The 12,305-nt window shown below is 35.4% G+C and overlaps 1 pseudogene; it reads right to left on the bottom strand.

Annotated features, from left to right (window-relative positions):
- Nucleotides 1–8,644: 8,644 nt before the first annotated feature.
- Nucleotides 8,645–10,026, bottom strand: LOC125171409 (heterogeneous nuclear ribonucleoprotein K-like; annotated as a pseudogene).
- Nucleotides 10,027–12,305: the final 2,279 nt, after the last annotated feature.

Here is a 12,305-nt window from a genome sequence, read left to right on the forward strand (position 1 = left end):
GATTTCAGTTTGTTTGGTACCAAGCAATGAGGAAAGAATGGTATAGCCTGATCCTTGTTTTCCTCCCATCTGTGTGCACCAGGCAATCACCACTTACAGATGGTTGTGATTCAGAGACAGGTTGCCACATGCGAAAAAAGTATGTTTCAGTTATTTTAATAAGATTTATTGCAGTAGTCACAGTTAAATGCTTAAACCTTAATGATAATTGCTGCTAATCTTTCAAGAAAATGATTAGAGTTTAATAAACCTCAAGAAGGATATTTTGCTCTAAACTTCAGTGAAATTACAAAGGTAAATTTTATGTTTACTCCCTCATCTCATAAATCAGAATGCCACATATGCCTTTTTCCATCTTCTGAAATTGGATTTTATATACACATACACATTTATATTACATGTATTGGGGACTAACTAAGACCCCTAATTTCTATGAAAAACATAATGGGTTAAGGTGACAACAAATAATTCTGAACAAATACACCAAAAAGATTGCTAGTCAGCTTTGAGGTGTTCTTTATTTCCCCTTTTTTGTGGTAAAATATACATAACCCAAAATTTAATTTAGAATTTTTAAGTGTACAATTCAGTGACATTAAGTACATTCATGGTGTCATGCATCCATCATTACCATCCATTTCTAGAATCCTTTGATCTTCCTAAGCAGATCAACTTACCTTGTCCCCATTAAATAATAAACTCCCCCTTAGCCCAGCCCCTGATGACCTCCATTTTGCTTTTTGTCTCTATGACTCTGCTGTCCTACAGACCTCGTATACATGGAATGACATAATTTCTGCCATTTTATGTCTGGCTTATTTCATTTAGTGTGATTATTTCACTTAGCATAATGTTTTTAGGTTTCATCCATATTTCAGAATTTTATTCCCTTTCATGACTGAATAATATTTCATTGTATGTATATACCGTATTTTGTTTATCCATTCATCTGTTAGTGGATATTGGCATGGACATGGAGATGGACATTGAGACTTTTTGGGCTGCTGGGAATAATACTGCTGTGGACATTGGGGCACACATATCAGATACCTTGCTGTGAATTCTTTTGAGTATATACCTAAGATTGGAATTGTTGGATCATATAATAATTGTATGTTTAACTTTTTCAGGAGCTGACAAATTGTTTTTCACAGTGTCTGTACCATTTTATATTTCCACTAGCAATGCATGAGGGTTCTAATTTTTCTACATCCTGGCCAAAACATGATATTCCTCCTTCCTCCCCTTTAAATAATAACCATCCTGGTAGGTGTTTATCTTGAGATTAAAAAACTTTTCTTAATATTTATTCATTTTTGAGAGATAGAATTCAAGTGGGGGAGGGGCAGAGAGAGGGAGACACAGAATCTGAAGCAAGCTCCAGGCTCTGTGCTGTCAGCAGAGAGCCCAATGTGGGGCTTGGACTCACAAACCGTGAGATCGTGACCTGAGTTGAAGTCATATGTTTAACCAACTGAGTCACCAGGAGCCCCTAACCTTAAGAGTTTAAGTTAAATAGATATTTTGAGTAATCCTGTGAAAATATTTTAGTTAGTAATTTTATGCAAACTATGACAAAGTTGGTAATTGAGAATAATCTTCATTTACATCCATTATTTGTATTTCTTGCGTTAATCTCCTTGATTCTTGACTCTGAATAGGACTCTGAATAAGAAAGTTCCTTTGCTTAAAGGTGATGTCAAAAAGCACATATAAATGATGTTTAACCATTTGTGAAAGCTTAAATGGATAAGTAGTTTTATCTTAGTGTATAAAATAAGGTAGCAATAAAATTTGTAAATGCATGTAAGAGATGAAGCAGTATAGCTTAAAAATCAGTGCATTTCTGTTGTTTTTCAGATAGGTTGATGTGTGTTTGCTAAGTAGGTTGAGATAGGAGACACACACACACACACGCACACACACACACACACACCTCTATAATCAGGATTATCGTAAAGGAGATATGAATAGATTAAATGGGATCCTCATAGATATCAAAACTTGGGATACCCTCGTTGACCTTAGATTTTAGGGTTTGTTTTCAACAGAGGATGCACTGGTATTATGAGGCTACGCTAACGGACAGGTAGAATCTGTTTGGCACATTCCAATTAGGCTTTTTCCTTTTCAAGCCAGAATTTGGATGAAATTTGTACCTTATTAAAGATTTTGCTGTCATAACCCTATACTTGTGACTGGGAGAAATGTGGAGACTGGGTGTTGGGTGTAGAGTTGTACATTAGAGAGATCACTAAGAGGGGAACTGGTCTTCCTGTTTTGGGGAAATAAAATCAATTGGTATCAAGTTTTGATTGAAGGTAGCTACAAACCATCTGTTAGATACATTTTAAGGTTTAGTATTTCATTTCTTGTACTAAACACCAACATTTTATCACCATATAATTCTAGGTTATACGGCTTCTGAGCTTCAACTTTGGGTCATGTCTGAAATAAAAGAAGTACTTATTTATTTGTAGTTTTAAGATGAAATAACTTAGTTGTATTTTTTTCTCCAGAATCAAGTTCAACACTTTTTATAGAAGTATTATGTAGAAAAATTTGTTTAAGAAAATAGAAACAAATGAAATAATTCTTCTTTGAGATCTGCAATGTTGATAGCATTTTCATTGAAACCATGTAATGTTTGTTTATAAGTAAACAAGTTTATAGTAACACTTAAGGTATTAGTGCTAAAACAAATGTTTTGTAGTTCTGGTCAGGGCACTGTAAAATATAAATCAAATAAATTGTGTCCTTTTCTCAGACAACTTACACTCCAAACTGCATGGAAGTGTGTAGGAAGTTGAGATACTGTATACATATTTAAAATACAACCATAAATGAGATATCACATTGTCAGGAACAGACAATATTCTCATTGTACTGGGAAATGCACGTTAGCCTGGGTAGTTGTGGAAAGAATGAATCATAGCCTCTCTTCCAGTGAATGACTCATGGCTGGTTGAATGGAGGTGGGAGTTTCAAGCACCCTTTCTTGGAGTGATGGAAAGAATTTTTCATCATTTTATATATTATTCAATATCTCTGTCATTGTTGCTGTTGATAAATGATATGAAAAATGATCATTTATCATTTAAAATCAATTGAGATATTTACAACTAATACTTTCCTTCCATAGATCTGGAAGTGCTTTCCAAAAATCAATTAATTTGCGCAATATACTACTGTAAGGTTAGTCTTATTATCACCATTTTATGGACAAATTCAAAGCAAGAGAGGTTAATTAACCCATCACAGAGTCCAAAGGGCCGAGTGGCAAGGCAAAATGGACTGAGCACCAACTTGAAGGCCAGGAACTCTGCTTTTAGCATGGATTTTAATTGATTTAGATCAGTTTCTCCAGCCTAAAAAGCACAAGCAATAATTCTGAATTATCATGCAGCAATATAATGTGGATTAAATAATTAATATTCTGAAGCCCTTTATAAATGTGAATTATTATTACTCATTTTAGCTTTAGACCACTAAGTCGGCCAAACTACCTTCCAGCACTGGTGACTAAAGTGTAAATTAATTGGCTAAGTGAGAAATTCATCTCACACGTTTCCTGCTGAGAGATAAGAGATTCCTCTCTGCTGATTGGAAATCTATATATACAATGGTGCATTTTACTCTGCTTCCCTTAATGTATGTGTTTGTATTCAATTCCCTGGGAATTCATCTTATACAGGGAGATCCATGCTCAAAATATTAGCTTAAAATGCTCATGTTTCTTTTAGGAAAGCCTGTCTCCCCTTTTCTAGAGATGCACTTTTAGGAATATTGTCATGTGGTCAGCCAAACTAGTAGTTTGCTTTTCTAATCTTTCACACACATGCTGGGAAAGATTACAGAAAATGCTATTTTCTCCAAAGACACACTGTCCTGGCTTATCAAGTTTTGTGCTTATGTTTGGTGCTTTTTCAATAAATGTATATAGGGAACATTATATTAGAAATCTTGGGGTTGCTTTATTAAGTTTTTTTCCCTTAACCATTTGATTAGGAAAGTTATTGTTAGAGAGGCAAAAACTCCCAAACTCTTCTTTTAAAGGAAGGAAGGGCTCAGGTTTGAAAGACAGGAAATCTAAAAGTAATTATCAGTTTTATGCCTTTTCAGGAGGATAAGGAAGTCTGTCTACAGAATTCTTAATATATCAATGGATAAGTAATAAGAATTATTTTGAAGATTGTATTAAGATAGATTTTCAGTTATTCATTCCACAATTTTTTTATGTTTTAAAATGTTTATTATTTATTTTTTGAGAGAGAGAGAGAGAGAGGGAGCAAGCGAGCTCAAGCAGGGGAGAGGCAGAGAGAGAAAGGGAGACACAAAATCCGATGCAGGCTCCAGGCTCTGAGCTGTCAGCACAGAGCCTGAGTGGGGCTCAAACCCACGAACCATGAGGTCATGACCTGAGCTGAATTCGAGGCTTAACCAACTGAGCCCCCCAGGTGCCCCTCAACAAGTATTTTTTGAGCATCCGTTATATGCCAGGCACAGTTGTAGATGCTGAGACTAAACACTAGGACTTTGCTGTGTATCACTTACAGTTAACAAACGAAAAAGTAGGTGTGTGAATATGTGTTCTCAGTTAGCTAAAAGCTAGGAAAGTACAATGAAACCAAAAGGGGACAGAATATAATGGGGTTTCTGTTTTTAAAAGGGATGGTCATAAAAAGAGGAGATTGAGAGTTGAGCAGTTGGAAGGAGGTAGCAAGCCTTATGGGTATCTTTGGGAAGAGCATTCCAGGCAGAGGCAATAGTGAATACAGGAGCCCTGAGAAAGGAGTATGTGGAGGAGCAGGTGTGGTAGTGATTCTAAGGGACATCACAGGGCTTAGGTATTTGGAAACATGCTCAGTTCTCTGAAAATAGCTGAAAGACCTTTGGAGAAAGAAATTATGCACGTACACATGCAGGAAGATACTGTAAACCCTTGAACATTGGCATGGACTATCAAGAGCTAGCAGATACCTGGTTTGCAAAGAGCTAGCAGAAGCTTGACTTATTAATTTCAAGGATGTTTAGTGAATCATTCTTGATTTTTCATAACATATCAAGTGTTTAATTATGAAGGCAGAAGAGTAAACTTGTACTGAGGAAATGTATGCAATTTGGGCAACTACATATTGGGTCAGAGAGCTCACTGGATAACCCAGACAAATCAGTAGAGTGCACAGTGGTTTGTGTATCAACAAAGCATAATTTTTGCCTTTAATTTCTTTTATTTAGGTAAAAATCACACACCATAAAATTTACCCTTTTAAAGTATACAACTTCGTGGTTCTCAGTATTATTCACAAAGTTGTATAAACATCACCATTGTCTAAATCCAGGATGTTTTCATGATGCCACTAGTAGTCATTCTCTTCCCATTCCAGCCCCCGCACTGGCAACTGGTAATCTGCCTTCTGTTTTTATGAATGTGACTATTTTGGACATTTTATTTTTTGAGAGAAAGCACAAGCAAGGGAGGGGCAGAGGGAGAAGAAGAGAGAATCTTAAGCAGTCTCCATGCTCAGCATGGAGCCTGATTCAGGGCTTCATCTCATGACCGTGAGATCATGACTGAACCAAAATCAAGAGTTGGATGCTTAACTGACAGAGCCACCCAGTCACCCCTATTTTGGACATTTCATACAGATGGAATCATATGTGGCCTTTTGTGTCTGCTTCTTTCACATAACATAATGATTTCAATGTTCTTCCATGTTGTAGTAAGAATAACTAATTCTTTTTTTATGTTTATTTTTTATTTCTGAGAGAGAGTGAGAGACAGAGTGAGTGGGGGAGGGACAGAAAGAGAGGTAGACACAGAATCTGAAACAGGCTCCAGGCTCTTAGCTGTCAGCACAGAGCCTGACACAGGGCTCGAACTCATGAGCTGTGAGATCATGACCTGAGACAAAGTCGGATGCTTAACCAACTGAGACACCCAGGTGCTCTAGTCCTTGATTCTTTTTTATGGCTAAATAATACTCCATTACACGGATATATCACATTTTGTTTATTCATGTATTGTTAGACAGTAGGATTGTTTCCACCTATTGGCTATTAGAGACATACCTGTACAAGTTTTTGTGTGGGCATATGTTTCCATTTATCTTGGGTATTTACCTAGAAGTAGAATTGTTTGGTCATGTGGGAACTATATGTTCAGCTTTTTGAGGAACTGTCAAACTGTTTCTCAACCTGGCTATACCATTTTACATTCCTACCAGCAATGTATGAGGGGTTCAATTTCCCTACATCTTATTCCACACTTGATTTTTGATGATAGATGTTCTAGTGTGTATGAAGTGGTCTCTTGTTGTGTTTTTTATTTGTATGTTTCTAATGACTGATGATGTTGATCATCTTTTCATGGGCATATTGGCTATTTGTGATGTGTTTTTTTGGAGAAATTTTTATTCAAGTCCTTTGCCCATTTTTAAATTATATTATCAATTTATTGTTGGGTTGAAAGAGTTCCTTATGTATTTTGGATACTGAATCCAGATATGTGGTTTGCAATTATTTTCTCCCATTCAATGGATTGCCATGTCTTTTCATGCATAAAAGCTTTAAAATTTGATGAAGTCTAATTTATCTTCCCTCTCATGTACTGGATCCCTTGCATTTCCATATGAACTTTAGGATCAGCTTGTCAGTTTCTGCAAAGAAAAAAAATCAGCTGGGAATTTGATAGAGATTGTATTGAATCTTTAGATCTATTTGGGGAGTGACATAGTCGTAATACATATTTCCACATATATATTTAGGTCTTGTTTAATTTTTTCCACAGTGTTTTATAGTTTTTAGTTCCTATCAAGGACTTTTTAAGTTTATTCCTAAGGGTTTTTTATACTATGCTAAATGGCATTGTTTTCATAATTTAATTTTCAAATTCTTTATTTCTAGCATATAGAAATACAGTTGATTGTGGTATACTGACTTTGTATCCTGAAACATTGCTGAGATTGTTACCTCTAGCCGATTTTTAGTGGACCTATTATTTTTTTCTGTATGCAGGGTCATATCATCTGCAGATATAGCTTATCTTCTTGTCCACTCTTTTTTTTTCTGTATCATTTAAGATTACTATGTTTCCTCACAAGAGGAATGTTAGAATAAATTTTACAGGTAGTCAATCATACCTTGTTCAAACTGGGCACACATCAAATCTAGCATTATGGGAGTTTTATTTATTTGGTAGTGAACTTTTAACTATCAATGCAAATGCTAAGATACTACACCAAACATCTGCAGGAACTTTTTTCATCATTTTTTTGAATTGTTCACAAACATTTCCTATAAAATCCAATATACCACAAAGAAATGGCACATCTTTTTACTTCAATTTGAATACAATGGGAATATATATATATATATATATATATATAATATATATATATATTATATATATATATATATATATATATATATTTACAAAGTTTAAAAAACACTAGCAGGCTGACAGTTTGACTATAGGTGAGAAAATTATCTAACAAAAATCATTTATTTAGCATCAATCACTTCCATAACCAAGTATTATTCTGATTAATAAAACTTGCTGCCATTAGACTTCTGGCAAATATCTATACCTTTACTGAATTTGTGGAGTTGCTCTTCACTTTGGTTCTCCTTCACAGTTAGTAGCATCGAAAGCTGCTGCAGGGCAGGGACAAGCATTTGCAAAAACAAAAACAATGTCCCCAACTTACTATAAGCATGAATGTATATGACAGAATTACTTCTCAAGCAACGAATTTTTTTCAAATAATTTTTAAATGTTTATTTATATTTGAGAGAGAGACAGTGTGAGAGCAGGAGAGGGGCAGAGAGATGGAGACAGAATCTGAAGTAGGCTCCAGGCTCTGAGCCGTCAGCATAGAGCCTGACATGGGGCTTGAACTCACAAGCCATGAGATCATGACCTGAACTAAAGTCAGATGCTTAACCAACTGAGCCACCCAGGTGCCCCATAAGCAATGGACTTTCAAATCATCAAGAAGTCACCAGAAACAAATTTGCCAAGATATGCTTATGTTGAAGGGAATGTATTTATTTATATCAAACAGAGTGTTTAGTTTCAAAACTTAGTGTTTAGTTTGGGGTGGGTTGGGGAATCCAGCCATTTGAAAAATGACAGTCTTAAAAAAATGAACACCAAAAATAGGTTCACTAAATTTATTTAAAAAATCAGAACATTTCTTACAAAAGAGAATTACATTCTGCACACTGCTGTGAATAGATGCCAGGGACATATGGACTATTGTTACTTTTCCTCCCTGTTTCACTCCCCAAAATGTTACAATGACCACAAAGCAAAGTGTTCACAATAATTACATGGGTTTTTTTTCTTTAGAACCACCAACAATGAGAAAAAATTAAAATTCATTCACTGTGCTGCTATTTCAAAATTTTAATGTTAATTTTTGCACACCCTTCCCCAGCCTCCTTCCTTTTTTTAAGAAACTAAAAGATTTCTTCTGGTGAACAGCAAAGATTTTACTGCACCTCGAACGCAGAACACCTATGAAGGAGAGTAATGGTGGCTTTTTAAACAGAAACAAATAGAAAAAAAAAAAACCAAGATGTAGGATTCCTCTAGTTCTTCACTAGTTGTAGAAGAACTTTCTAGAATCCTGCTTCACACTATAAAAAAAGAAAAAATATCTTGCATCAGAATCCTTCCACATCTGCACACTATTTCACGCTGTTCTGCCAATACTGTGCATTTTGTATCAGGTCCTGTGTTCCTGTAATTGTAATGGTGTGATCTTCAGATCCTTCTAAAGTTTCTTCAATTTTGATCGAAGCTCTTGTCTCACAACGATTTGTTTAATCCTCTGACCGCCTTTGCCAATAATAGATCCAGCCAAATCTTTGGGAATAGTTACTTGCGTAGTAACAATAGGTCCACCGATATAACCATATGAGCCACAACCCCTACATAGGAATAATCCTATCCAGAGCCACCCTGTGGTTCATAAACCACCTTTTATTCTGATGGGCTCCATGCAACAGAGTTCTAAGTTTCATCAGCACTGAAACCAACGTTCCCATTAGTGGTCTCCAGGTCCTCCTAGGCCATTAGATCTCCTCTTTTAGGTGGTGATAGTGGAGGAAGAGGAAGATTCTGAGCTCTGCTTCAACCCTGGCTACCTCATTCAGGAAGAGACTGAGGAGGTCCTTGATGAGGGATGACATCATCATAATGTCTTCTAGATGGAGGCATAGGACACCAGCCCTGACCAGGAAGCATTCTGTCAAAACCGCCTTTCCCCTGCATGGGAAATCCCACAGGACGTCTATGGCAGTCAGCAAAAATTGTAAAACCATCCTAGGTTTCATCATAAAAATTGGGATCGTTAAGCTGTGCACGTCCTTTGATGGGTGACTCTGTTATAAGATCATGGATGATCTTGATGCACTGTTCAGTCCTATGAAGTTTTTCTCCAATGAGAACAACTCTGTCAGTGGAATGAAGACAGGAGTCCTAGAAAAGCCTGACTGTTGTGTGTGTTCCTTCAACGTTCTTTGATTTTAGCACCTTTAACCCCAGTAATTCCTCCTGCCAGTCTCTGATGAATCAAGTTGCAACTCGAAGTCAAAGTTGCTTCCTTTATAGTGTTGGTATTTTAAGCATTCCACAGTATCAGATTCTAGTGGGAGCTGATTGGTTGCTGTGGGTGATGGCAACTGCAGGCCCTCCTCTAAGGTAGAAATTCTTCAGAATTTCTCCAATTGTTTCAGTATCAGCACTGATAGTCACTATATGCTCCGGCCACTTCCATCTGGGACTAAAACACTGGAATTGTGGTCTGTATGGGGAAACTTAATATTCTTGGCTCCTTCCCAATCACTACCCCAGCATTCTTGCTGTGTAGTAGAATGTGTAAGTCAACCAACCATCTTACCAGTGTTCCTAGATTTTCTAAAGTCTTGTTCCTCTTCTGTATCTTCTGTGTGGTGTTTACCAAATTCAGCATTGGTTATGGTGTCAGGGAAGGTTTCCTCTGGCTGGTCAGTTTCCATTTTCTTATAATAAATGGACAAAACAATCAGGTATTATATATCCTTGTAGAGCAGAGCTGAACTCTTCTGGGCAGGACCAGCTGACAGCCTAGTGCTGCAGTCACTCCCCATGCCCCGCCACCCCATGGCGGCCACATCCCTAGACCCCTGGGCTGCTGTGCTGCACTCAGCTGGTCACAGCTAGACAGAGTCTTCTTGTTCTTTCTCAATGCCTTTTATTTAGTTTTCGTGCCTAATTGCCTTAGTTAGAACTTTCATTCAATGTTGACTAGAAGTGCTTAAGTGGATTCCTTGTCTTATTTGTGATCTTAGGAGAAAGTGTTCACTTTTTCACTGTGGAGTATTATGTTACCTGTGGATTGTTTTCTTTTTGTATGTAATGGTTGAAGAGTTTCTATTTTAATCCTAGATTCTTGAGTGTTTTTATTCTGACAGGTGTTAGATATGTCAAATGCTTTTCCTGAAGTGATCATTTTTTGGTCCCTTAATCTACTTCTATGGTGTAGTATATTAATTTTCATACATTGAATGCATCTTTGCATTTCTCAAATAAATCCTACTTGATGATATTGTTTAATCCTTTTTATAAGTTGCCAGATTTGATTTGCTAGTATTTTGTTGAGGACTCTGGTGCTTATAACCTCTTTGTCTGTATAGGATAATTCTGGGCTGATGAAATAAATTGAGAAGTGTTCTCTCCACTTACGTTTTTTATTTTCATTTTTATGGAAAAATGTGTTAAAGATTGGTTATTAGTTATTTTTTCTTTAAACATTTCATAGAATTGCCAATGAAGATCTCTCATCCTGAGATTTTTATTGGTGAGAAGTTTTTTGATTACTAATTCAGTCTCTTGTCATAGGTATATTAAGATTTTCCATTGCTTCTTGATTAAGTTTCGGTAATTTTATCTTTTATTCCTGATTTTTGTAATTTAAAACTTCTATTTTTTTCTTGGTCAGTCTAGCTACAGAGCTGTCATTAAAAAAAATTTCAAAGAACCATCTTTAAGTTTTGTTGATTCTCTTATTTTATGTTTTTCTATTCTCTCTTATTTCCCTCTCTAATCTTCATTATCGTTTAAAATTTTTGCTTTGGGCTTAGTTTGCTCTTTTTCTAGTTTCTAACAGTGGAAGATTTGGTGATTAATTTGAGATTTTTCTTTTTTATTAATAGAGGTGTGTAGAGCCATGAATGTTTTTATATTCACAGCTTTATCTTATTCATAGCATAAATAATTTGATATATATTTTCATTTTTTAAAAATGTGTTTTCATTTTTATTAATCTCCAGGTATTTTCTAATTTCTCTTGTGATTTCTTCTTTGTCACCTTAATTATTACAGGAGCATGTTAATTTCCACATATTTATGGATTTCCCAAATTTCCTTCTGTTACTGAGTTCTCATTTCATTTCATGCTATCAGAGTATACTTTGTTTCATTTAATCCTTTTAAATTTACTGAAGCTTGTTTTATGTCTTAACATATGACATGTCCTGTAGAATGTTTCATGGACACTTGATCCTGGGGTTTTTGTGTAGTGTTGTAAGCTGTCTGTTAGGTATAATTGGTTTAAATTCTGTTCAAGTCTTATATTTCCTGCTTGATCTTCCATCTAGTTGTTCTATCCACTGTTGAAAGTAGGGTATTATAGTCTCCATTCTACCAGTTTTTGCTTCATGTACTTGTTAGGTGCATGGATGATTATAATAGGTGTACTTCTTGATGCATTGATACTTTTTTCATTATAACATGTCCTTCTTTGTGTCTAGTAACAACTTTTGCGTTAAAGTCTATTTTTTTGAAATTAGTGTAGCCATTCTTATTGTTTGCATGCTGTATCTTTTTCTATCTTTTCATTTTCAACTTATTTGTGTTTGTAAATCTGAAGTGTACAGAAAGCATCTAGTTGAATTATTTTTTAAAAGTTCATTCTGTCAGCTTCTGCATTTTAATTGGAGAATTTAATCCACTTATCTTTAATGTAATTATTAGATTACATTTGCCATTTTGCTATTTGTTTTACATGTTTTTGGTTTTCTTAGTTCCTCTCTTTCTCCATGACTACCTTATTTTGTATTAAGTAGATATTTTCTGCTGTACCATTGAAATGTCCTTGTTTATTTTACTATATTTGTGAGATTTCTTTTTTTTTTTCAGTAACTAGGGAATACCATTAACATCTTCATTTATTATAGTCTAATTCAGATTAACACCAATTTAATTCAAATGGTATAAAACATTTTCTCCTTGTGAGTCCATTCCCTCTCCTTTCTTT

This window comes from Prionailurus viverrinus, chromosome A1 (assembly GCF_022837055.1).
Source record: "Prionailurus viverrinus isolate Anna chromosome A1, UM_Priviv_1.0, whole genome shotgun sequence".
Taxonomy (NCBI): Eukaryota; Metazoa; Chordata; class Mammalia; order Carnivora; family Felidae; genus Prionailurus; species Prionailurus viverrinus.